This window comes from Corapipo altera, unplaced genomic scaffold, assembly GCF_003945725.1.
Source record: "Corapipo altera isolate COAL_440 unplaced genomic scaffold, ASM394572v1 0, whole genome shotgun sequence".
Classification (NCBI taxonomy): domain Eukaryota; kingdom Metazoa; phylum Chordata; class Aves; order Passeriformes; family Pipridae; genus Corapipo; species Corapipo altera.
Window position 1 is genome coordinate 19,740,065 of NW_020884872.1, and position 26,768 is coordinate 19,766,832.

The 26,768-nt window shown below is 38.4% G+C and overlaps 1 protein-coding gene across 2 annotated transcripts in view; it reads right to left on the bottom strand.

Annotated features, from left to right (window-relative positions):
* WWC3 (WWC family member 3) overlaps positions 1-26,768 on the bottom strand; it is a 96,948-nt gene that overhangs the window by 61,825 nt on the left and 8,355 nt on the right. The window lies entirely within an intron of this gene.

Here is a 26,768-nt window from a genome sequence, read left to right on the forward strand (position 1 = left end):
ATATAAAAAACTAGGAAGAACAAATAATCCAAATAAAAAAGCCTTTGCATTCAGTCTAATCATGCCTATTTCCAAAATCATTTTAATCTTTACTTAATCCCTAAGATAATGTTTTCCTTTACTAGTACAGTAATTTCAATGATACATGGGATACAGATCCAACACCTTCCTCACGTATTTGTTGAGGCATTTTTAACACCTAGAATGATGACAACTTTGCAAACCTTAAATACATTCATTAATTTCAGGACAGACTTAAGTTTAGCACAACCTATGACATAACACTGTTATTCATAATTCCATCAGTGTGGTATAATACCCAACTCAGGTTTACTGACACCAGATTTGAACTGTGCTTACAAATATGTTGCGGAATAGAGAGGGACAGATATTTGCACTTATCTGATAACACTGATATAAAACAGTAACTTTGAATTAAAACATGTCTGTCTTTAAACTTAGAATTCCTTCCCCAAAACAAAACCAACCCAATCCAGTGATAAAGCCTTCAAATGATGGAAATACCACGGAACCTACATTCCAGCTATTCCAATGGTGCAGTAAGTAAACTAATCAACCACTAACAAAAGCACAAAACTTTGCACACAGCAAACAGAAAAACGGCATTTACCTGCCTCCTAAAACTAGCAGGACATTACATTAGTATTCTTACAGTGCTCAAAATTAACTGTAGTAAAATAATAAAAGTGTCCTCACTAGTTTCAATGTAATGTTTGAACAGCTTTGCACAACAGTAAAAAGATCACATTCTGTGGATTCTCCAACATGTATAAACATTTAGTAAGACGAAGATGTACACAAACTTGTACACAAACTTGTACACAAACTTGTACACAAACTTGTACACAAACTTGTGCGCCACTTTTTAAAGTAAAAGTTTTCTGTTACCGCCAAATACGTAGTTCACATCATGTAATCAAGCAAATCCAAAGCTGTCGCATTCAAGAAAGAAAATGTTACTGTGAACTGACATATGCACTCTCTCAGTAATTCATCTAGCAGTCAGGCAGACCAAATATTGCCAAAATACTTCTGATCTCCCTGGAATTCAGTCAAATATTAAAAATACAACATGTGGCATTTTTTCTTAAACTCCCATGGTCTTATTCTGAAGACATCATGTTTACAATTTCTCAAAGTAGTCTAGACATTGGCTCCTAAATTACTGCACTATAGACAAGATTTTCTTTGGAATGAGTTATGAGATTTGCTTGCCTGTTATACAAACATACCCTCAACCCTTTATTCATAAATAAAACCTGCACATGATACTCTAACCTTTCACACTACAAGAACTTTAATTCAATGCTCTCCGTGATCACACCAGGGCTCAGACTTCCAGGACAAGGACAATGTTCGCTTTTGGGAAAAGAGAGACTGAAGAAAACCAATGCATCTGGTCTAACTGGTTTTCATTCCAATGATATAAAGCATGTGTGAACAGTTTAATTAATGGTTTTGAAGGAAAAATTTTAAGAAAAACATCCCAACACATAAAAAGCTATCTTCCAGATATTCAGGCCATTATTAAGTTGATGTTGCTCATTTTAAACTATAATCAAAGATGCTCAAATTTGGATTCCTGACAAAGCATAATGTCACATTGATTCTCAATTCAGTCACATTTATACCCATGTAGCTGAACCCTCATTCAATTAACCCAGGTCAAAATATTAAACTAAGAACTGGAAGTTTCTCCCTGTGTTTTGTACTGCTTTAACTAAGAACTGAAAAAATACCTTTTTGGTTTAAGCAGCACAACTTTGAGTACAGTATTAGTTTTTTGCAGTTAGGGAAACTAAGGGTTTTCAGAGCAACAAAGACAAAATGGAACAGATGCAGATATGTATATTGGAGGTCAGCCACAAACGACAGCAGTAGACTGCTGAAATTAAGTATCTTCTGGAAATACTGCTTTACCCTCTGGATTTGTTTTTAATTAGCTTAAGCACTATAAAACAGATCAGATCTTTTCTGCTTCTATATAAAGAATTGTACAAGGTACAAGTACATCTGTTAAAACATTTCGAAGTATGAAAGACAAAAAACTTTTCGAAGTATTATAAAGACAAAGACAGAACAAAAATGCTGCCATCTTTAATTAAACAAAAAACAGGGCTGCCCAGATCTGTGCTATTCACAGTCTAGTAGTAAAGAATAACAGCTAGCAGTAAAGAACAACTAAGGCACTTCTCTGTGATCATACCAGTAAACAATAGTTAAGGCATTCACCCCTAATCATCTCCTGTTCTACCCACAACAACTGGTGCACACTAATAAGAAGGTTCTGAACTTTCAGCTGAAGCCTCAGAAATTCTCTGGGATCAGTTTACAACATTAACTGGTTGTGGGCACTGCAGCTACAGGGCAGGTACAAGTGACAGTTGTCCATGGGGGCCAATTCTGGATAGATCAAAGAACCAACTATAACTTCAGATTAACTGACTTGCTGGTTCTTCATCAACTTGAAAGGTTTATCCTTTCCAAAAGTAATGATGCTTTTCAGTCCTTAGACACCTAATCTTTTGTGACCTTGAAACCCTTCAGAAGCAAACACAGAATCATGCAAGAAAGCTTCCATAACCCAAATCCTTCACATCTACACAAGACACAAAAATCTTTGAGCAACGTCGAGCACCTTGGATCTGTCACTTCTAAGTCTGCCCAAATTACATGTTTTTGTTAAATAGAAGTATAAGTCCGGTATTTGTATGCAGTAAAGCAGACAAATCTAAAACCCCAAGTTTTAACAACATTTTCTCTGCATCAATTACCAGGCTAAACAGTTAGAATACAGAAATTAAACTGCAAAATAAAACCAAACATGTGACTAAACTAAGAGATGTTTTTTCTCCTCTTTGCATACATTTTCATATCTTTAGGCTCTACCATATGCAGAAGGATTCCAGAATACAGTACTACAGCTTTCTGAATGTGCAGCAGCAACAAGTATTTCTTGAATGCATCAGTTCATGGCAGGGACTGGGTGGGAAGAAGAAAAGAAAGTAAAATACAATGGCTAAATACCATTTTGGATAAATTACTGCAAAAGTATTCTCAGCTTTAGATACTTTGTTAAGAGGATCTAATTTCAATCCCCTCAAAAAAAGACAGAAAACCTTAACCTTTAAAGGAACACTCCTGAGTTCAAAGAAAAAGCATACTTCAAATCTCCAAAACGCAGTTTGATGGATAGAGCAGGGCAGTAACTTCATTCTCATAGACATTCAAAACCAGAACCAGACCACTAAATACACAAGGCTTCAGAAAATATTAGATAAGATTCTCAGTCTTCCCATGGTCCTGATGCCACATCAGAGGGCCCTTGCTGCCTGAAATCCCTAAGTCTAATTGAGTAAAACTTCCCCTGGGAGGAACTAAATTAAGACAAACAGAGCCTGTTTTTCCAAGATCTTGAACAGGAAATCGAAAAGGTGTTTCCAAAGTAGAAACACTGCTGCAAACTAGCTGCCATCTCTCAAATAATGCCTAGATACCTAAATTACATCCAGGGCCACCCTATCTTCCAAAGTGGGTCTGGATTAAGAGGAAAGCACTAACCACGAGGGCTAATTATGAAAAAGAACCACCAAGTTCTGAAGAAAAGCCACCATCTATAGGGGTGGCAGAGGGAAGGATGCAAGTATAGCACCTGACCACAATGTTTTTATTTTTGTTTCTGATTTTAGTCAGATCCAACAGAAGAAACAGAAAATGTCTAATAAAATTTGATACTCCTCAACAGACAACTAGGAGTAACAATGCCTTAAATCTGGTCTCAGTCTGAATTGCCATCTAATGGGATAGATGATTTTGCCTGCGAAATGTAGACTATAAACTAGGAAACTGTATTAATTCATATTACAGCTCTGAAGAATATCAAGCAATTTAAAAATAAATAACAGAACAACTAGAAAAGAATTAGCAATCTGATAAATCTAGCAACAGTTTATCCAAGGAAAGTATTACACTGAGTATATTACTGAAGTGTCAAAAGGCAAGAAAGAGAGAAGGCAAAATGAGAAAATGTGCACACACTTTGAAGCTTTCAGCCAGACATTTTTTTTCTTACTTCCTTTCAAACATGAAGTTAAGCTACAGCCACTGTTATAAAATTTAATTATCCTAAATTGAGCAGTAATGGAAGATGATTTTTTTGTTGTTTCATAGACACCAGCAAGAAGAGCTGTTTACACCGAAGGGAAGAATGGGGGGCTTATTATCATTTTGTTTTCAGAAGTCACACTGCTGTCCTGGAGGCACTTCATGGACATCCTGCTCCACCACCATAGCTCGGGTCTGGGCAGACAGACCCTCTGAGGGTCTGTGGCCACCCAGCTGAGCCATGGCTCCCCAGCAGACTCCTCCAAGCAGGTTGCCCTGGAAGGAGCACTCCCCTCCTCAACAGCCCCTGCCTCCCACCCCACCGGGCAGGGAGGGACCTGTCAGGCACTCGCTGCTGCCTGGCTGCTGAGCAGGAGCTTCCTCCACAATTCAGAAACAGGCACACACCAGTCAGACCCTGCAGCCTCACCTTGGGGCAGCACATGCCAGTCAGGCTCAGGCTGTTTGCAGCAAGTGCCACAATGAAATCCAGATCCCCTGTTACAGCACTCTGGAGTGTACACCATGGTTTTCCTCCCTGTTTGTCCTCCATCACAGATTCAGCTCTCCACAAGCAGCCAAGTCACAAAAATGAACTGGATTTTGGTAAATGACATACTAAGTGCTTAGTCAAAAGTACAACAAAGGTCATCAAACTATATGTATCTTTCCAAGGTAAAAATTCCCTATAACCTGCTTCTTAATCCAAATTATATATATGTATCTTCATTTTACTGCATAATTTAACCTCAAATTCTGAACTTACTGAGCGTCAACCCCTCATTAAAATAAATCCACAATACAGATGGTTGGACAGAAACTCACACAAATGAGATGCTGTGCTGAGGACAAAAGGACTTAAAGAAGGTAACTTGTATTCAGAGTCATCACTGGGAGGCATTTCCCTTGGAAATAAAAACATACCCTACAGCAAGGAAATAACAGCACAAGCTCTTCTAAAGGTCACTTAAAATTCTGTCTTTTTAAGACCACACTGTATTTTGCAGCTGTTTTCACTATTTCTTTTTTTCAAGAACTGCAAATAAGTAGATGAAGGAGTGCTAATAGTGTCCAATCAGTTTATTTGCTTCAATTATTTTGACAGTAACATAAGCCAGCACAGCACATATCACCATGCAAAACAGAAGCCACAGGATGGAATTAGGCAGCCATTTGTATAGTAATGAATCAACATCTTCAAATGTGAGAAAACTGTCTGATCACTATTAGACCTTTTTTTTTAATTTAAACTCCAAACAATTAGATTTTGTGATGTAAAATGTATGTGAAGCCACATGTACAAGTAAGAGAGAACCTATCCAATTTGTTGACTTGGAAGAAGTAAAAGCAGTCGGTATTGCCTAAAAACACCTCTAAGAAATGTATCCCCTTACCTTTCACTATTCTAGAAACAATAAATATTTACTAACAAGCAACAACAGATAAATAATATACTTTTGTTTTTATCCTTTATCATACTCCCCAAAACCAAAACAACTACGAAATATTGGCTTAGTGTGTTGAAACATAAAATAAAATGCTATGTCCAACTGCAGCTCTCGCATAACTTGTCTGGCTGCTCAGGAACTGCTGAAGCAGTTCCACACAAGCAGACAAGTCTTCCAAGTAGCTGTCCATTTCTTAACAGCAGCTATGGTCCATATCCAAATTCAAAACACAAATATTATGGGAAATTCTTGCTGAAAATATACCCACATTTTATGTACACAACCCAAATTCCCCTTTCAAAAATCACAGCCAGGTTATAAGTCAGTGCTTTTAAGAAAACTGAATTTGTTTCTGCAATTTATTATTTTTTTAACCGAAGATAAACAATTAAAAATGGGGCAGAGGGGTTAAGTAAGACTCTCCATGAACACTTTAAAACATAGTTTGTGTGTGCACAGATAGCCCGAAGTGACAGGCAACTGTACAAAGCCAGTAGCCAAAACCTAAGATTAGCAATGGGCCAGACGCAATTGCTGGAGGGACTTGCTGAAGAAAGGCACCCTGGACAGCAAGTGACTTAATATCTAAAGCAGAAAACAGACAAAATTGCATATGGCAGCTGGGAATAAGCCACAAGAGGACAGCAGGGATATGTGACAGATAAGACAGTTAAGGAGCAGAAATTAGGAGACTACAGTTACACCAAACTGATTTCAAATTGCACCTTCATATTGAATATGCTCTTAGCTAGAAACCATAACACGCAAAACATTTATGACTCTTCTTTTGCCAATCCTAATAAAACTCCCTTTGCTACTCAAAATCTCTAAATATTTACAATATTTTCTCCAGGACTTGCATAACGGGAGAGCCTTAAAAAATAAAAAACTAAAACCAAATGGATAAGAATCAAAAGCCTAAACTAAAACAGGAAGAAAATTTAACAGAGAATTTCAAAATTTGAGAAGCAAGCTGAATTCTTCCACCTATGTAAGAAGCCAAACATGACACTACACCTGTCCAGGCACAGCACAGCTTTAGAGCAGGCAAGTAAGCATAGAATCATAGACTATGCTGAGTTGGAAGGGACCCGCAAGGATCATCGAGTCCTACTCATGGCCCTACATAGTATCATCCCCAAAGAGACTGTACATATGCTTGTGCATAAGCATATGCATATATACACACACACACACAAAATTGTTCACTTCCGACTGCTGGTCACAACTTCCATAGGCAACCATCAGATGAGGAGGAAACACCTGCACTTTGCTTATGGAAGTCATCTGAGCAAGGGTGAAAAAGTGCACCTGCAAGATCCTACCAGCAAGTTCTTAATAATAAGCCCTTTACACACGAACAAGACTAATGGGAGGAGTTCAAAGCAGAAAGGAAATGCAGCAGACAGGAAAAGGGAGGTCCTCAGCAGACAAGGAGGAACAAAAATGGGACATAAAAGTCCAAATTCGAGTCCATGAAGTTCCATGTGTTAGAAGAATAGGAGGCATCAAAAGAAGCTTTACATCTCAGTAAGAAGTAACTAAAATGGTCTTACATGGTGCAAGACACTACCATGCAGTAGAATACCTCCTGAGGACTCTTGCAGGATCAGTTAAAAGTTTATATCAAAAGAGAGTAGCACATCCTAACTATTACATTGCCTCTTTCATTTCTAGTTTATTAAGATGTGTGGGCTATCACTGCTCACTACAAAGAAGCAAAAGGATAAAGTTCTTCAAAACTGTCTGCCCATCTGTGTTCTCTCGCTAACCTCATATGTCCTAAATCCAGAAACATTACGCCAGAATTAACTGACTACCTTGTTACCCTTAAGTCTGACTAACCATTTCTTTGACATTTTGAAGTCTATATGATTACAGTAGAGGTTTTTCTACAACATTCTAACAGCCACTGGTAATGTATGGTTACCTCTGCACTGCTGAAGGCGTTCCCCTCCCTTAAATTAATCATTCTTCTTTACCAGTTAGCCAGATTGGAAATAATTAAATACACATATATATGTGTGTGTGCGTGCGCACATATATATATATATATACACACACACACACGCAATTGATTTGTCCACACATACGATTAATTGATTTGTCCAAATACCATTCAAGTGTCAAATGATAGTTTAACTTAAACATTCTTCAATAGAGAAAGCACTGTGAAACACTTTTGTGAACACTTCAAACCACTTTAGAAAAGTCTCAGTCAGCGAAACAGAGAATCTTACATTAACTGGTAATCTTTGGGCCAAATAGAAAGGCAAGTAGTTGAAGATGCACAGAGGTTAGCACCAGAATCTTGAGGTATACATGCAATTACATCCTGCTGCAGTCCACAACTGCCTACTAACAGAAGAAAATCCTCCTCATACACTAAGAAGGTCCATCATTCTAGAAAACTTGCCAACAAACATGATGCTAAAGGGATTTTTTATATCTGTAGTTTGAGAGAAACAATGTTTTAGAACAGGCTACAGCTCGTGTTCCCCTAGAGGTAAACTGCAGTTTAATGAGACTAGAAACAGACATCTGTTATGTCTATGTGCACAAACAAGCCCAGCACTACTATCGGTGAAAATTTAATTATTCTGATGTTTTAAAATATTTTAAGCCCCAATCCTCCAAAAACTTACTATACTTGCAATAAATTAAATTTCACTGAAATTAATTTCCTGAAACTATTTTCACCGATAAGTATTATTCAGTGATATTAATAAAAGAGAAAACTCACATTAAAAGCTACCAGAAACCATTTCTAGAGAAATGAAGCAAAAAGTGACAAACAATGGGAGGAAAAAGTAAATGCAACTGGACTCAGTATAAAACAATGGTTGGAAAAATATATATTCAAGAGACTATTCTTTTCAAGCCTTGGAACAAAGTGATGTGTAGATAAGTGCCAAAAGAATATGCATACCATGACTTCACATACATCCTATTCAAAACAAATTGTGAGGTACAACAGTAAATATAGGCCTCACACCCAGAAAAGTCCGCACTGCCAGCTAATACTAAAAATTCAAGACAAGAATTTCTCATTTAACCTTTCAGAACAGCTTTGCTCCTTCTCCTCTTCCAACCCACTTGAAAATAGTGTTATACTCATCTTGTATTTTTTCTAAAAGTACCACATATGGCATTTCTCAAACACATTCAAGTATCACATTCCTAGAAGTTTTATGGACTCTTGTACCATTTCTATGTAATGTCTTCTAACAGGCTACTGTGCTATCACACACTGACTCTGCCCATAGAGAGAGAAATTTTGCCTTGTAAAAGGCCTCAGCTGTGGCTCCAAGCCCCCCTCAGTGGAGTGGGTGCCCAAGGACATGGTGGGAAATCTGCAACCAGGGGGCATTACACTGCACTCCATCAGCTCCCTGCCCAAACTATGCTGCAGATCTGTAAGGAAGGCTTTCCAGACTGCTGCTTCTTAAGTTTCTGAACTGCATTAATAAAGCAATAGGGTACACAGGAGTGAAAGAGTGCAACTAATGTGACACCCACACAGGATCCAAGGGCACTGTTTCAATCATTTGCCTGAAGAGTTACTAAGCTTGACTTAGCAGTAAGCAACTGAAGTGGAAATATGTTGACAGGATCTTTGATGCTTTTGGTTTCAGAGTCCATTTCTTGCAAGCAGTGATCTATGGCAGTCACCTCATTATTTAAGGTTTTTCCACTCTTCCAGGAGTAACAGACCCTTAGTCAAGCACATATGGATGCATGTTTCAGCTGCCTAGACTGGTGATAGACAAGCCATTAGTGACTATCGTATACATTAGCACACATGTATAGACATCCTCCATCTACCCATTCATTGTGAAGCTCCATATTTTAAATGGTATTACAAAAACAGGTAATGGTTACCTACAAGGTATTAAAAGTGTTCTAAAAATAAACCCATTAAAGAAAACAGTGCTTAAAATGTGTCTTATTTTCCAAACATATCAGGAGAGCTAACAAAAGAAATTTTATCTCCCTGAAATCTTTCCTGCTTTTATACCAATGGAGCAAGAAACCCCCAGCAAAGTAAAATAATGTCTTTAAGTCAAATAACTACCTAAGGGAAAAAGTAATGGTTCTGCAATGATTTGCAGCCTTTATATATTTTCTTTTCCACAGCTGACGTGCTAATTTATATAATTCCTAAACTTTTGATTCTCAACATTCTCAATCTACCAGTCACAAACAGAAATTCATGTTATCTACAAATACATAATCACAGAATCATAGATTATGCTGAGTTGTAAGGGACCCACAAGGATCATCGAGTCCAACTCCTGGCCCTCCACAGGACCATCCCCAAGAGTCACACCATGTGTGCCCAAGAGTATCATCCAAATGCTTCTTGAGCTCTGTCAGGCTTGGTGCTGTGACCACTTCCTAAGGGAGCTTGTTCCACTGCCCAACCATCCTCTGGGTGAAGAACCTTTTTCTAAAGGTTCTAAACCTCCCCTCACACAACTACAGGCCATTCCCTCAGGTCCTGTCACTGGTCACCACACAGAAGAGATCAGTGCCTGCCCCTCCTCTTCCCCTCAAAAGGAAGCTGTAGACTGTGATGAGTAGACTGTTCAGCCTCCTTTTCCCCAGGCTGAACACACCAAGTGCCTTTAGCTGCCCCTCAAGGCCCTTCACCATCTTCCTTGCCCTCCTTTGGACACTCTCTAATAGCTTTCTTATACACTCTCTAATACCTTTCTTATATTGTGGTGCCCAAACCTGCACACAATATTCAGGTGAGGCTGCCCCAGTGCAGAGCAGAGTGGGACAATCCCCTCCCTCAACCAGCTGGTGATGCTTTGCCTGATGCCCCCCAGGACACGCTTGGCCCTCCTGGCTGCCAGGGCACTGCTGACTCATATTCAACTTGCTGTCAACCAGGACCCCCAGGTCCCTTTCCATGGCACTGCTTTCCATCATCTCATTCCCCATTCTGTACAAACAGCCAACCATATTAATATAATGTTAATACAGGTGTTGTGGAGAATATTCTCTAAAACAGGTACTTAAACTCTTACAACTGCTTCCACACTCCAGGTCAACACCCTTGTCAGACAGTAATTTTCAAGCTTTTAGGGAAACTTAGTCCAGCCTCTTTTTTCCCAATATTTAAGTATCCTACTATTATTATCATTCCCCAAACACACTTGCTTCCTATAGTCCTCCTTAATGCTGACCTTGCAAACTAATGCAGTATCTCTCCAACCAATAACCGTAATTTAAAACTATATCCCAAAGACAGACAGTTTTACAGATTTATGTTCATCTGAAATTTTTTAAGAGGTTAAAGTTATGGAGCTTGATGCTGTTACTTCTATGGTTGCCAGTAGTTGTGCAATATATCATATTTAAGCTTCGAGCTGGACCAGTAAAGTACTTCCAAGTAAGTAACACACGGAATTACTCATAACTTCACTGTCATGATTTTGCTTATATATAAGAATATAAAATACTTTTTTAAAAAATCCAGAGAAATCCAGACAGATAATGTAATTTAATGAACTATAATAATGCAGTATGGAAAAATAATCCTAAGAGAACCTGCTCAAATCCAAAATAAAACAGTAATTAGAATTATCAGAAAAATTAATTTTTGTTATAAGAAAATAAATAAGAGTGAGACAATACAAGCAATGTTGAGGGTTATTTTACAGTATAAAATTTCACATATACCCAAAAATCAGAAATTAAAAACCAGGCAACAGGAGATTAAGTACAATTCTAGAATACACACTGTGCTATCAAACCTATGGTGACCTTAATCTGAACACAACTGAACATCAAGTACCAAAGCAGTGAAATTCATATTAAATTCATAGTAACAGACCAAAGACAATTCAACAGTAGATGGCCTCCTCTTCTTTCTCCCCATCTCCCATGACAGAGAAGGTTAAAAATAGAGGCTTCCGTTTCCTTAGATTATTTCACTTTAGGCTTTTCTAGAGCACTGAAATTAGCTACTTTGCCAGCTTCCTACATTTGTGTTAGAAAAGGAGCGTTAAAAACACACATTTACAGCAACTCAGGAAACTGACTTCTGTGGTTTGTGTTATTATTACCACTTCTAAATGACAACTCTCTCTAGAAGCTGTAGGTTTCTCTTCTGAAGTTTCCCTTTGGATATTGCTCACCCAAAGGCCCCTTGCACCACATAGTAACATATTTTGGGAGTAAGCTGTACTGGCATATTTTTCTATATTTATGCATTCCTTTGCAGTTAGTAAACACAGATATTTTCAGTGCACAGTGCTCAATTCCCCACATCCAAAAGCAGCCCCAGTACCAGGAAGGAGAGCTTAAGAGCCATAGAAATACAGCTTCAGCTCCCTCCCTCCTAGCCCTGAGCCTCTGAGGAAGTCAGAGCCAAAGGAAGCCTCTAACTTCCACCATGGCAGCACAGAGCAGCCCCAGCTGTCCAGGTCCATATTTTAAGGTCAGAAGGTCACTGTTATTCTCTAATTGACCTCCTGCATAATACAAGCTACAAAACTGTAGCTGGCACTTCTTGCACCTAGCCAAACATCTCATGGGCAACCTAGACCATATGTCTGTTTATATTGAAAAGATGCACATTGCAGAATAAGCATCTGAACTCTTTATCTGGAAGCACTGCATATCAACATACAAAAACTAGCACATATCTAAACTCTGATGTGGTATGATGTTGTACCACCTACACACGACTACAGTGCAGTGCCGTCCATTCATTAGAAAGTCTGGTATGCTTTGTTAGGCATTCCCTCATTTTTTGATTGCTTTTTATTCTGCTAGAGTGAAGTCGCCCTGCCTGAAGTTCTCCCTCCTGAGGGTGTTACTCCTTCCAACCTCTTGTGAGACCTTCAATTAAAACAGCTCTGCCATTTGAAACGATGAAGCACATGAAAAACGCTGTCCCGTCCCTCCCCACCCCCCGCTTCAAGTTCTACAATAGTCTAGATAATCTCAGCACTGCTAACCACAGGACCTGAATATTTTAGGCATCCTACTGTCCCCAACGAAAATCATTCAAGTCTGGTGAAAGTACAAGAGAGTGGAAGAGGGTAATACTGTTGCACAATGCTCAAGACAACCCTGTGAAGTCGGAAGCCCCGGTCTTTGGAGATTTAATCTCCACTGAACATGTGCCAGCTTCTCAGGACCTCTCCTGGCTACACAGCCACTCAACCCCAGTGTTCCAGGACATCCAAAAGGATTGCTCCAGCAAAGCAGCTCCAGAAAAATAAATCCAGCACAACCCTACTCCTTCCAGGAAGAGACTAGGAAGTCAGTTTCTCCTTCCAGTCTGAAGGAGAAAGCATCTGAACCCTGTCAGCATCTGAACACTAGGAAAAGAAGGAAGCGGGCACACGGTGACACAGAAGGATGGAGAGCATGGGAACCAGCTGCTGGAAGAAGAGAAGGTGGCAATCAGAAAACAATGAATGATCCAGGGAGGCATAGACAGAGAAGGAGGATAAGCATAGGGAGATGGACTAACAGCAGAGCTAGAGCAAAGGGGCTGGCCAGCAGTGGTGTGAACAGGCCACAGTCTAACCGGCTGATGTGGAAAGGAAAGACTACCCTCTACACCCCTCAGCTCTGAGACTGAACATGGCTCTAGCCTCCCCTGTGCTCTCCACCCCAACTACACCATAAATTCCACCTGTAGTTTTGTATGAAAGCTGGATTAACAGCTTGGTACCATCAAACTGGAGAGATCCCTGCTGCCTTCCAATGTGTCCCTCTCTGCTGCCCTGAACTGCACAATCCCATCACTTCATAGCACTCACCTGACACACTATTGACACTCATCTAATCATACAGTAAACTAGCAGTAGGTATGCTTCAACTCACCAGAACTACAAAAAAGGAATGGGGAAAGGGGAAAGAAGCAATGGGGGGGGGGGGGGGGGGGGGGGGGGCACAGTTACTGAAGTAAATCAGTTTATTTTGCTATCAGATGAGAAAAAAAGGCAATGTAGAGGTGGTGGCTGGTGAGCAAGACCTCCGACTATTCGTAACAAGCTATTAATCCAACTTGCAGTATACTACTGATATGCTAAGCCTAACTCCGGGGTTAGGGGGAAAGAAGAACAAAAAAAACCCCCATCCAAATAAAATCAGAACAGCCACATAAAGACAGTTTCAAAATAATGACAATGCAGACCTGAATTCTGGCATTTTAAATACAACATCTGGTCTAAGTTTGGCTATGCAATGTTAATAAACATGAAAAAAACATACAGATGCATGACAAAAGCATCTCAGTTAGGAAGAGAACATTGAGGCACCAGGATCCATATCTTAAACAGCCTTCTAAAGTCTGGGGGAAGAATAAAGCCTATTTTAAAAGTTTCTGAGAAACTCAAGTACATAGCAAATGAAAGCCTAAAACCTCAAAAGCACCTTTGAATATTCACTGCTAGGCAATGGTACTGTTGCCCCCAGGAATGATAATGCCCAATATGAACACTTCCTTAAGTGCTCACAAAAGCACACATAACAACATAGGAAATGGACATGGATAACATGTTGGGAAACCAACTAATTAATCCTTTTATCTGTTAAGATTGTAAAAAAAAAAAACAAAACCAAAAAAACCACAAAACAAAACAAAACCAAACCACCGCACACCCAACCAACACACTCTGGGAGCTGCATAGGAAATAACTAGATTTCATGAAGGAAATTAACTGCTCATGCACGTGTAATGACTGATTGACCAAACAACCATTAAAAGAAAAGAATGCGAAGGGAGAGAGCCACTGTGTTTTGAGTCATATCCTCAACTATATGCCCACTAAAAGCTATTGTTCCATAGTAACTGCAATTAAAATCTCATCTCAGCTTCTCTTCTTTTTCTCATATAAGTTTATCTTTAATGCAGATGCACTCTCATGCATCATCAAAACCCATAAAGACATTAGAAATGCAGACTAAATGAACTGCAGGAAATTCAAGGTAGAAAAACATTTGCATTCTCACGAGGCCTGTCTGACACTGAGTAACAAGCAGGCTGGACAGATGAATTCAGAAGAGAAGTGGAGTTTATATCTGATATATTAAGAAAATTACCTGACAACAGAAATTATGCAAAATCTTGTCAGAGATTCCCTGCATTTCACAGTCTTCTGTGTTGCTAGCAGAGGAAGCATCTAAAGTTTTAGTTTCTTTAACTCCAATGCACCTACTTCCTTCAAAACTATTTATATGCAAGACCTAGCCATCAATGGGCCCTCCACAGCCTCTGAAGTGAGGATGGTAGGCAGAACTGTCTCCTGGACTTAAAAGCTCTTCAGGAAAATTTTAGACAGGTGGCAAACTTTTCCCAACAATACCAGCTATTTCCAATTACTGAAAGATCTACTGATTCAATCCCTGAGTAGCTTAAAAGAGAAAAATCCCCACAGTTTTCACAAGTGTTGTAAGCCTGCTTGCTTAGCTGGGTTGATGAGCAATACTTCAGGAAATCCAGTAAAAGGAGCACATGATGCAAACTGAACTGTGAGTGCTATTCCAGACAGTAAATGCCTAATGTGCTGAAAACTTTGTGACTTAAGTCTGTTTAAGAGACCAGAACTTCAAAACTTACCACCAGCTCCTCAAAGGCTATTAGAAAACCCAAGGGAACTGAAAGGGAAACTATGGTACACAGGAAGGCAGGACAGCATACAAGCATGACAGGAAAATCCCAGAAAAATGTGGTAATGACTCTTTACATACTCTGCTCCACACAATTTCATGTATTATTTTCTAAAAACCTTTTACTATTATCTATTAAGCAAGAAGAAAGCCTCTCAAGATAGCTGTGGAAAAAGAAACAAGAGCACTCCCTCTTACCTCCCCCATTCTGTACTTATGCCACAACTGAACAACTAATTTGAAGAGATTTTCTCACCACTTCTTAGACCACTGCTGCCAGGAAAGCCAGTCTGCTGCCACCACCCTTCATCCAGCTTCCTTCTGCAGGTCTTACTTCCCTATAAGTGAATCCAGATGCTTCCATACAGAGCCTCTCTGCTCTTCTCGGCATGAAATCCACAGGATTCTTAAGAACAGGATTTGGTTTTCTGATTTCATGCTGCCGCAGCATAACAACAAGGAATTACTGAAGATGGAAGTTATGAGAAGAGCAGAGGTCTTCAGTCCATCTCTTCCCTACTCTTTATCATAGTTGGAAGTCTAATCCTAAATTTTTAATGTCATTGAGAAATTAACTTCCTTGACAATTTCGCCCTCGATTTCTAATTAGAATACAACGAAGATACCACCAATTAAATAAATTATTATCATATTGCATTAAATCTGTTCCTCCCCCATCCAACTAATGAGGTGTTTTAATGACCATACAGCAGCACTGCTTTTCAATTTATCTGATTATCTTTAATTGTTTTCAGAACAGCTTTCTAAGCCACGGAACCTCGCTGCACACTCAGTTAAACTCTGTTGCTGGGCTACCTTTTAATGGAAGCCTGGATTTTACAGATATGACTGGTCTAGACCCTCTCCTTCCCTTCTGCCATATACTGAGCAGTGCATCTTACAACGACATAACGCTTCTAATTCCTGCAAAAGTTAGTTTTATGGTGACAATTAATTTTCCCTAACTCCTCTCAACAAAGAAGTAGTAATAAATACACTAATTTAAAGACACCAGTTAAGTTTCAAGTGGAATGTTGATTTGGGGAAGAATATCGATCCCACCCACCCCCCAAAAACCAAACCCTAAGCTCTCTAAATAGAGTAATATGCAAGGCAGCATATCAACTAACCAAGACACCTCTGAGTCACACTGCCTTCTGAGGTAGCACTACAGCAATGCTAAGGGCAGACACCCATGGATGCAAACACATTTCTACTGATTGAATAATCTGTATTTCTCAACATTCCAGCAAACACATAGAAGGGGCACTTTCCTTCTTTGTAGAAAATGAGTGCTGACAGAAGCAGGGGATGGGATCATTGCTGTTGCCATAATATAAATCCAGAACATTTAAAAGGGTAACATACAATTTATTGACAGCTAAGTCAAAACAATGTAACAGTTTACATGATCCAAGAACAGTATAAAAGTAAACAAAAATGTTTATGGACTTTATCAATTTTAAAAAGGAAAACAAAGTACACAAATGCCATTTTTGATAGTAGCTTGTCCAACAAATGGTTTAATTTAACAGGGATTAAAGATATTGTAAGCATGGACAAATTCTTCTGGCAACTTTTACCATCCATCAAACTTCAATGTTGAGAAGAAATAAGAAATCATTGTCTTCAAAGATCCAACATTAATTTTATTTTTATTCTTGCTTCCTTCAAAAATAGCTGTGAAAATGAACTCACCTTGCCCTCAGTTAAACAGCTCACCCTCATGTATTTTTTACAATTAAGCCCTGCACATTGTTCCATTGTTTTGAACCTACATTCCTTTGATCTTCAATTTCCAAAACAAGGGAACTACAAAAGCATTCCCAAACACACCTTCCAGATCAGGCAAGTGCTTTCCCATGCACAAACATATTAATGGCACAGATTACTCTGTTTCCTTGCTGCCAATTGCAAGCTTTCATAAGTGTAAATTTTGACTGTACACAACATACAGCTATCCAAACAATGACAAAAATGCTTTCTTAGTACTGTCTCCATTTTTCTTTCCTGGAAGCACACAAACACCTTCTCACAGCACTGGGAGCAACCTAAGCCCTCCAGAGCTGAGGGCAGCCTGTTCCAATACAAGCATGGCCAGCTCCAGCAGCGTGTCTGGGAACACCATGCCAGCGTCACCAAGCTGTGTCACCAGGCTACCCCAGCTCCTTTCAGCCTGCAGGAGTGGGATGATTCAACTTAGCCTTCCAAGCAGCTATTGTGATTGGATTACATAGAAATCTTCCCGAAGTCATGGCTTTATTTCAAAGATCATTGCTTAAGATAACTGTACTGTATAGAAAATGCTGTACTACTGCAAACCAACAGGTAAAAACACTATCAATCCATGTAACTAACACTGGTGATACATCCTATGATAATAGAGGTTTTATGCATAATTTATAAATACAACCCTAAGAGAAATAACCAGTGCCTGCAACTCACACAAAAAGAACATTAACTGATCTCTGTAAAGAAAGTAACATTAAAGTTACTGTAAATTCATATAGTAAATTATTTACCCCACACAAACACTTCTAGATTTGTCTAAACAGGATGTTTCCAGCAGACTCAAAGCAGCTTTGCCCTGGCTCCCTTGAGTACAGCTTCCAGCTACTTCGGTGTGGCACGGTGCTCCATCTAATATAACCTACCCTACCCAGGGCTTGTCAGCTCAGGTTCAGTGATGAATTAACCACAGCCACCTGGCTCACGACCAGCTCAAAGCATGAGCCGAATTTGCAACATAGCATTTAGACACAACTGAGAGCATTTCATAATGAAATTGCTTACTCACCTTATTCACCTCACTTACTTCATCTAGTGGAATAAACTACTCACCCGTATTGCTACCCAAAAGGCATTCGTACGGAAGATCGAGGGCCCTGTTTATTCACATCCAAACTTACGGAGTTTTTCCAGGTAGAAAAATCTGTGCTTAGCGAAGGTCAAGACCAAAGTGAACGATTTTTGCTGACAGTGAAACCAATGGTACCCACTGCCCCTGACAGTATTTCACACAATGTATCTCTGAGACTTAAGAACAAAAACTGACTGCTAACAGCTCTAGGAGGTACGCTAACAGCTCTAGGAGGTGCACTAACAGCAGGTATCTCACTGATAAACCTTCTGCAGGACTCTGGATCTCTGGTCAAGATTCCATTTTTTGTTCATGCTTACAGAAAACCAAACCTAAAAAGCACAGGCAACTCAGCCTAACACCTACACTGGAAAATCCATCCAATGCTTTGTTTCATCTGTGGGTGAATATTGCATCCATTGCACACACACTACAGAATGACTGTAGTCCAAGCCTGTACCACAGCATCTGGCACATTAATCTCAAAATGTATCTCTATCACGTAGTAGGTAAAAGCATCACTGGATTTTTAGGAACTGGCTTCTTGTTCAAACAAAACTGGCTACTAGAAGCTAGTTGATAACAGAGGCACTTAAAAAAAAAAAAAGGCAAAAAACCAAGGGCTCATAGTCCCATTTCCCATAAAAATATGGATATGTGATTTTTATTAGTAACAATATTAATTAATATACCTAAGTCTATTTGGGTTTTGTTCTATTGATGAGCTTCAAACTTTAGGGAAACCCCCTAGATAATTCCATTACCTGTGCAAGTTTATGAAAGAAGGAGGCCTCGTAGAAAGTGAGAGATGCGTGTTCACATCTAATCAGTATCAGAAAATCTGTTCAGGAATAAGTGAACGCAAATACCCCAAAGACAAGGCAAAAGACATCCAGCAGAACTTTCACCTTCCCAGACACCGAAGTCAACCAGCTGTAAGACACAAACCCACAGGTAACCAGGCTTCATTAGTTCTGCTACTGACAGAAACACCTGATTTCTATAAATGATAACACTTTCCACATAACATCTACTGAGAGCTTCTTCAGCACATCAAACTCTGTACCCTGTAAGGCATCTCCCTCCCCTACCCTAGACAAGCTACCCAAATATTTTCCCTTCCAAATGTTATTTTCTTTAAAAATACATTAAATATTTCCTTTAAAAATCCACAGCTAGTCCTATTTATGTGACTATTTGCTGGGTGGAACAAAGTTAGATGCTAAGCTGGAAATACCATAACAGCTGAGTATTTTAACTGGCAACACCCTTGTAATGACATGCCTGTGTGTCATATCAGCTAGAGACTCCACAACCTTACAAATCTGACATCTCCCAGCTTGAAAATTAATTTAGCAGGTTTAACAGAATTTCACATGCACATGTTCACAGACATTCTTGCATTAAAAATACTCGAGCATTGTATAAAAGTGTATATTGATGAGTTTGATACTTGTCAGTAATAACTCCAGTAGCCAACTCAGGTAGGTCAATACACCATCCCTCCAAAACTGAATAAAACTTTTGTGCCACACCATAAGATAAATTATGATACCGTATTTTTTCTGTAAAATAAAAACCCAAAGTGGAGGTCATATATTGCTTTTAACACTGAAATTTTATCTCTTTCCAGATAAAAATCAATAGCCTTACTACCTGTACTGTTCCATCAATACACATGTGCACTATTTACATAGATTAGCAGTGTTATACAAGGAACCTGCCCTAATTAAACATAAATTGTATAATAAGGGTGCTGCAATTCCTTGTACATCTAACACTGCTGGGCTTGGGAGATTTTTTTTCCCAAAAAATTTGAAAGCAAACGTATCGCAATATATACAAAGACTATACTAAACTTTCCTTACCACAGGCACCAGAAGTATCAAGAAAAAGCAGATTCATTCCCAGTGCATTTCCCAATAATTTGTTGCTTGATATTCTAAAACTTCAACTTTGCTGAGGCTTATTTTGTTGCATTTTAAAAATGTAACAAAGCAGGGGAGAGGGGAGAACTGAGGTAAGGCTGGATTCAGTAATTCAGTAGACACTGGCAGTCTTGACTAAATATATTTCTCCTGATTAAAAGCGACCCACCCATGAGAATCAGAAACAGAAATTTGGAGATGTGCCAGTTCATACAATAACTATGTTTATTTGTTTTAATAAATATTTAAGAAACATGACTTGTGGTATTTGATACAACTGAGCTCGTGGTTAAAAGGCCTCTCTCCATGACATAAGCAAATACAGCCTATCCTCTTTATTTGTCTGACTTCTTTTCGACATTCAAGGCTAATCTAGTTTTAAGTCAGGAAAGACTGCGGTCTATCATTTTAAACAAACCATTGTAGTAAAACGTGAACAGGAAATTCCTAACTACACTGTTCAAAGAACAATGATTAGAAAAACAACGCAAGCTCACGAAGCACAAGAAGGGCAGTCTGGGTGGAAAATTAAAATAAATATATATATATATATATATTAAAAAAAAAAAAAAAAAAGAGTCAAATGCACAAATACAGTCACTTAGCTCATTTTTCCTTCCCCCCACGAGCCCCCACTCCCCATCTCATCCTCCCCACCGAGGCCAGGGGTCCTTCAGACCTTGCCAAGGGAGAAATCTTTGGATCCAAAGGGGGAAGAGTGCAGTATATACAGCTCTGTCTGATACCTTGGAAATATCCGGCCTGCGGGAGTTAGCGCAGACATGCCATTCATTCCACAACATATAAATGCCCTCTTTAGAGCCTCATCCAAGCAGCAGCTTCATTTGGATTTTGAGGCACAGGTCTGCCTTGTTTTTCAATAAGCTGCAAGCTATTTTTGCCAAGAAAAAAAATCTCAACATTTTAAAAGTGTGCCTGCCTAGCATACACAGAGTATATAAAATAAGCAAAACGTGAAGTCAAGGAAAATATCCTGTATTAGCACTTTATTCATAACACAGATTTCCCTCTCCTAAAAAACAACAAACCCCCAAACATTTAAACACCTCAAACACCAACAAAATTCATATATTTTAAATTCTACCAGGTGTAGTATCTTAAAACGTTCAAAAATTCTTTAAACAAAGTGCTCTCACAACTATTTCAAAATCATTCTTGTAAAAGTCTGGGCAACCGACCACCTTCGCTAATGGGGAGGAAAAAAATGTATTCCTAATTTGAGAAAGAAAGCAGAGTAAAAGGGAACTAATTCACTTTTAACATCATGTACTAACACTATATTAAGAGCCTGTTAGTCTCTATAACATCTCAGGAATTTTTTTTTCTTTACAAGAAAACTAAAAATATCTGGATACAGGTATTAGTATGAAAATCTTCATCCACTTCAAAAATAAGCTTCTGAGCACACACATAAAAAGGCCTAAGACAGAAAAATGAACATACAATCTCAAAAGACTTGCATTTTAAAGAACGCTATTCATGGACTGAAGGGTGGGAAGAAAATTTCCACAATCAGGACACTATCCATAGTTTTGAGGTGTTCCTAGCAGAATCAGTGTTTTGGACACAGGATTATTTATATTTTAAAGAGGACATGAAAGCCTTTTATAAATGTTCCACAGATTCTAAATGTTAAGAAAAGAAACTTACAATTGTGATTAAGGTAAAAAATGAGCATTATTTTCTTTATCAACTCACTTCAGAAAGAATAAAACAAATAGCTTAAGAACCATGTGGGCAAACAGTCATATGTGCACAACTTCAAAACTCCAGATGTTCACATACCAAACATAATTACCTCAAAGGAGATATTCCAGCAATTTATTACAGTATGTTTTAATGACAAAATGATGCAGCTGTATTTTAAAACAACAAAACTCTTTAAAAATTCTGAACCCCTTTCATGTCAGGCGTTAAAGGAAAAAAAATAATCAATATTCCCTTGAAGATACTATTTCCAGAAGAAACAGGTAATAGCCAAAAATATTTGTACAAATTAGAAAACAGACACAGGGAGAAAGTCTATAACTCAAGGATCCAAATCAGGTCCCATCAATAGTAATGAAAGGATGTTATTGCCTTAGGGTTTTTTGGCAGATATTAGGAGATGGAACAGAGGACACATCTCACTCCTAGCAGGCAGATGTCCAGAGAACAAGATCAGCTACATCATCTGTAACCAAACAGAAGCCCTGAACAGGCACGGACAGATCTCCAAGATTGCTCCCAGGAGTAATTTCCCTAACAGGATACTCTGGTACACGAGAATTCACTCTACATATGAGTCATTTGATATTTCAGTGGGAGAAGTTTGCACGAATGGAATACTTTCCATAATCACTGGAGTTTTATTTAGCCTATTTCCAGAATAGTCTGACAAATTTTATGAACATTGGTTTTAAAAAGATATTATATATATCTTCATCCACATTAATCACGTGCTGTTTTGCCTTTTATTAAGTCACAGAAAGACACCCTACAACCTGGCTTAGCTTGAAAACAGGTTTACATCTAAGCTCAGCGAAACATTCAAGTGATTTTTTTTTTAGATGTCCTTCTGGGAAATACATGACTTTTTTTTCATAGACATATGACACACTCCTAGAGAAGAAAAAGTTGGGATATAAAAATTTGTGCAAAAATTCCCACAAGCTGTTTATGAAAATTTATTAAGAATTAAGAAAACTGATAATTCCATAAAACACCCTCGTATCCTTAAGAACTCAGTACAAGGAGTAAGGAGGTTCTGAGTGACATTCACAGCCAATGACAGGAAACACTACTATGCCTTTTCTTAAAAAACAAAAACAAAAACAAAAACAAAAACAAACAAAACAACAAAAACCCACTGCAAATTTTCCACAGATCACTTCCCACAAACATTTCTCAACTCCAACCTTCCAGATGCAAAATCAGAATAATGTTTACTAACAGCAGCATTGAGACTACGGCTGTAAACAAATATTGTAGATTATAAGTTGCCTGAAATTTCAGACAATTAAACGACAGAACATTCACATACTCCTCCCTACACATTTGTGTTTGGACACTTGCTCATGGACTAAAAGGGTTCTTTGCTCCAAAAGCCTTCTATCATGTTTAATCGAAGAAATTTGTAACACTTCACCAAAACTTCATAGAAGTGCATACAGAAAACCACTAAAAGAGACAGCCACGAATTTGCAAAGCAGCTTATTTTACAGTGAGAAAATAATTCCTGGAACTGGAAATACAGTCTCTTCATTGCACCATCAATCCATCAGAATCCAAGAGTCGGCCTGATCATAGATATCTTGACATTTTACTCCAAAAAATAGGTTAAAGGGAAAGATTTGCTTAAAACCAAAAGTTAAACGGATTTCTTGGGAAATCCCATTAAAAAAAAAAAAATCCAATCAACCCATACAGAACACAAAAAATACCAACCTACCGCTTTAACTCTGCTTAACACAAGTATGCAGGGTTCAACACTTAATTTTTTCCCTCAACAACATCATCATCTTCCTGAATAGAAGACATGAAGTAACACACTTCAAGAACAGTAATCATGCTTCACACAGCAGATCAATTCCAAGGAACTTAGCTGAAACTAGCCATTCACTAAGACCAAAGAAAACGCTTCTGAAATTCAGTATATTACAGGGTGTTATGAGAAATCAAGGAGTTGTTTACTTGAAGCAGTACAGGAGACCCAATACTCAAAGAGCACGAAAGCAAGAATGAATATAAGCCCGAGGATCTCTCATTCCGTCCCTGTGCTCCCCTTGAGTAGGGCAAACCGCTTAAGAAATCATTTATTTCTTGAACTCCCATATACATTGTAGCTACTTTGTAGTAATGCAGGTAACTGGAGGGTCACCTCTTTCTGAAGTCCTGGCTATAAACAAGTACATTAAAATATTGGACCATGCATGAAGTTGCAGTTTCCAAGGGTTGAGAACTGCATGAAATCAAGAAGTTTTCACAACAAATATTCCTCTTTATGATATGACATTTACTCCTGAAGTTCCCCTAGAACCAACACAAAATTATGGCTAACCAGTCCAAAAGCAAAATGCAGCTGATCCAAAAATATCTCACCATTTCTAATTAAAATGCTTTTTCTTTCCATTTGGGGAAAATGATTTTTTTAAAACCTTCGTGAAACAGAGATTTAGTTAAAATGACATCTTCCACCATACAGGAAAGACAGAAGCATCAAAATCCAACTGTAATTAAGAAGTAGGCTACAATGGATTTTCAAAGTACTTCTAAAAGAAAAATTCATCATCTGAAGCATTATCAAATGAAGACACTGGAAGCACAGGTGTAGGTGCATTGAGGCAAAAGATAAGACAACTCAAACCAACACAAAGTACTGCACACTTTTTTTGTCAATCAGTACACTGCACACAGTTGAAAACAAGCACACAAATATGCAATATGAATATCCATGTTCTTTAACTGAATTTTGACAAATTACCTATTGCACTTCCATTCATATGCATTTCCAATTTATTTATTTTTTTTATTATAAAAAGGAGAGGTCAGTTATGCTTTCTCTACCTCATAACAGATGATCATCAAGTTAATTTGTATTAACCATCAATTACAGTGTTAGAGACCACTCAGATGCTACTAAAACTGGCCTATGATCCAAAAGCCATTATAGTCATAAAATCAATTTTTCTTGGGTTTTGTGGTTAACTTATTCTGAAGTTTGGGGTTCAGGGATTTTTACCTACATGCCTTTTCATATCTTTAATACTGTGAGTCTTAGTCTTATCCAGAAGATGTAACCTGGGGGAAGCAGAAAACACACAAGGGTTTAAACAGTAATTTCCAAACACATGCACTTCTCCATCTACTAACTATCCCTACACTGCAAAAAGAAAGGAAAAAAAAAGGTAGTTTACTTTTTATTCTGTAATTCTCTTTTAAGCACTCATGGAATTGCTGTTCAAGTCAAGTAACTTTGGACAGTATCCACCTTTGAGAAGTGTGTCACAATTTGTTTATGCTATTGAATTAGATAATTATGCAGTACTTCAGCTGCCTTCCCAAACATGGATAGGCCACTCTTTCTAAGAAAGCATTATGCATTAAGTTTTTTTAAAAGTCTTATTTTTAGCTGTTTAAACTGCAATCCAACAGTAAATAAATCTATTTTGTAATATTATGCATTTTCAGCTTTGATACCAAATTTTGCATTTTGCCATAAAGAATCCTAAGCACTCTGTGTGCGAAAGAGCTTCACCCTAAGTACAATACAAATCAAAATAGTTTCAACAAGATTCTCCATAGATACTTAATCTTGAAAAATAACTCTTTCAGAACTCTATGAAAGATAGCCTTTGATTCTGTTTTGGTTCAAGGGTGTTGATATCACTGTACTTTATTTTTGTCCGGTTGCCAATTAAATATACTGAAATAAAAAAGTCATTGAAAACAAAAATAAAAAACCTAGTTGCTTTAGGTTTTGATGTGTACTAATTCAGCCCTTGATGGCAATCAGCTCCTTCAGCCAAAGAGCTAACAGTACAGCACAGAACTGCCTCCATTCTGCAAACCACAGAGAGACCACCAAGCTCATCACTGGACACAAGATTCTTTCCTACTCCAGCCAAAACCCACAAAAAGGCTGAGAAACAAACTGAGAAATATTCCATCTTATTTGATCATACAACATATATCTAGAGGAAGCCTTGCTGGGAGGGTGGCTGTATTAAATGGCTGACTCAAACGATTCAATGGGCAATTAAAAAGTGACAGATCGTGTCTTGTACACTCTCACTGTGTTAAGTCCAAATTAATTTTCCTATCTGGAACAGAATCAAGAAGAGATCAAGACCCTTGTAACACGGCAGAGCAAAGCCTATACCCCCATTACCTTGCTATTAATGACTAATTAAGAACTGAGAGATTTATACCCACAAAATAGGCTTGGGGTTGGTGTCAAGGCAAAAAACTACACTGGAGTCCCTGTTCCTCTCCATAAGCAGAGACAAAAAACTTGTTCATTTAATTCAAATATTACAACCTTCTCCTCTGTGACCTGACAATTTCCACTTGAACCCGTTCAGCTCCCTTAAAAAACTGCCCAGATGCACTGTAGTGATCTTTTAATGAGTTCTAGCTCCAAACACTGGTGACAAAACCACCTTGCAAGTCACCCCAATATCTGTTCAGTGGTTTTTGTTATTACCTTGACATGCCTTTTCATGCTCCATCCTTCTCCAGTCACGCCCTACACTTGACACCCAACTGAGATCTTCCTTGGAGGTGCTCCACTACCAAGATCCCACATCTAGCTGATCTTACAGTCACTTCCCTTTCACACACCCCCCAAGGTACCACACTGCTGATATCCTCCCCAGACACCCATCTGGTCCTAGATCTAATTCCCTCACACACCGACTTTGCTCCCTGCCAGCAAAGGCAAGACTCACCACTGACTTCATCAAATCTTTCAGGAATGTTTCCAAGTTGGTAATGATACCACAAGCTCAGTCCCCAAATCGGTTCTGTAGCTCTCTCATCTCTTAATAGCCACTTCAGTGCTGCTACTTGACTAAAAAACTGACTCTGACACCCGTTTTAATTCTGTTGACTTAAAATATCGATCTTACACCTGAAAAGTGAATCCTTCCTTTTTAAACACAACTTGACGCGTGTTTAGAAATGTGTTGTTTTACTATGGGAGTATTTTAAAAATCAGTAGTCAAGACTGCCATTCACAAAGAGGATTTACTCAAAGAAGGTTTTAAA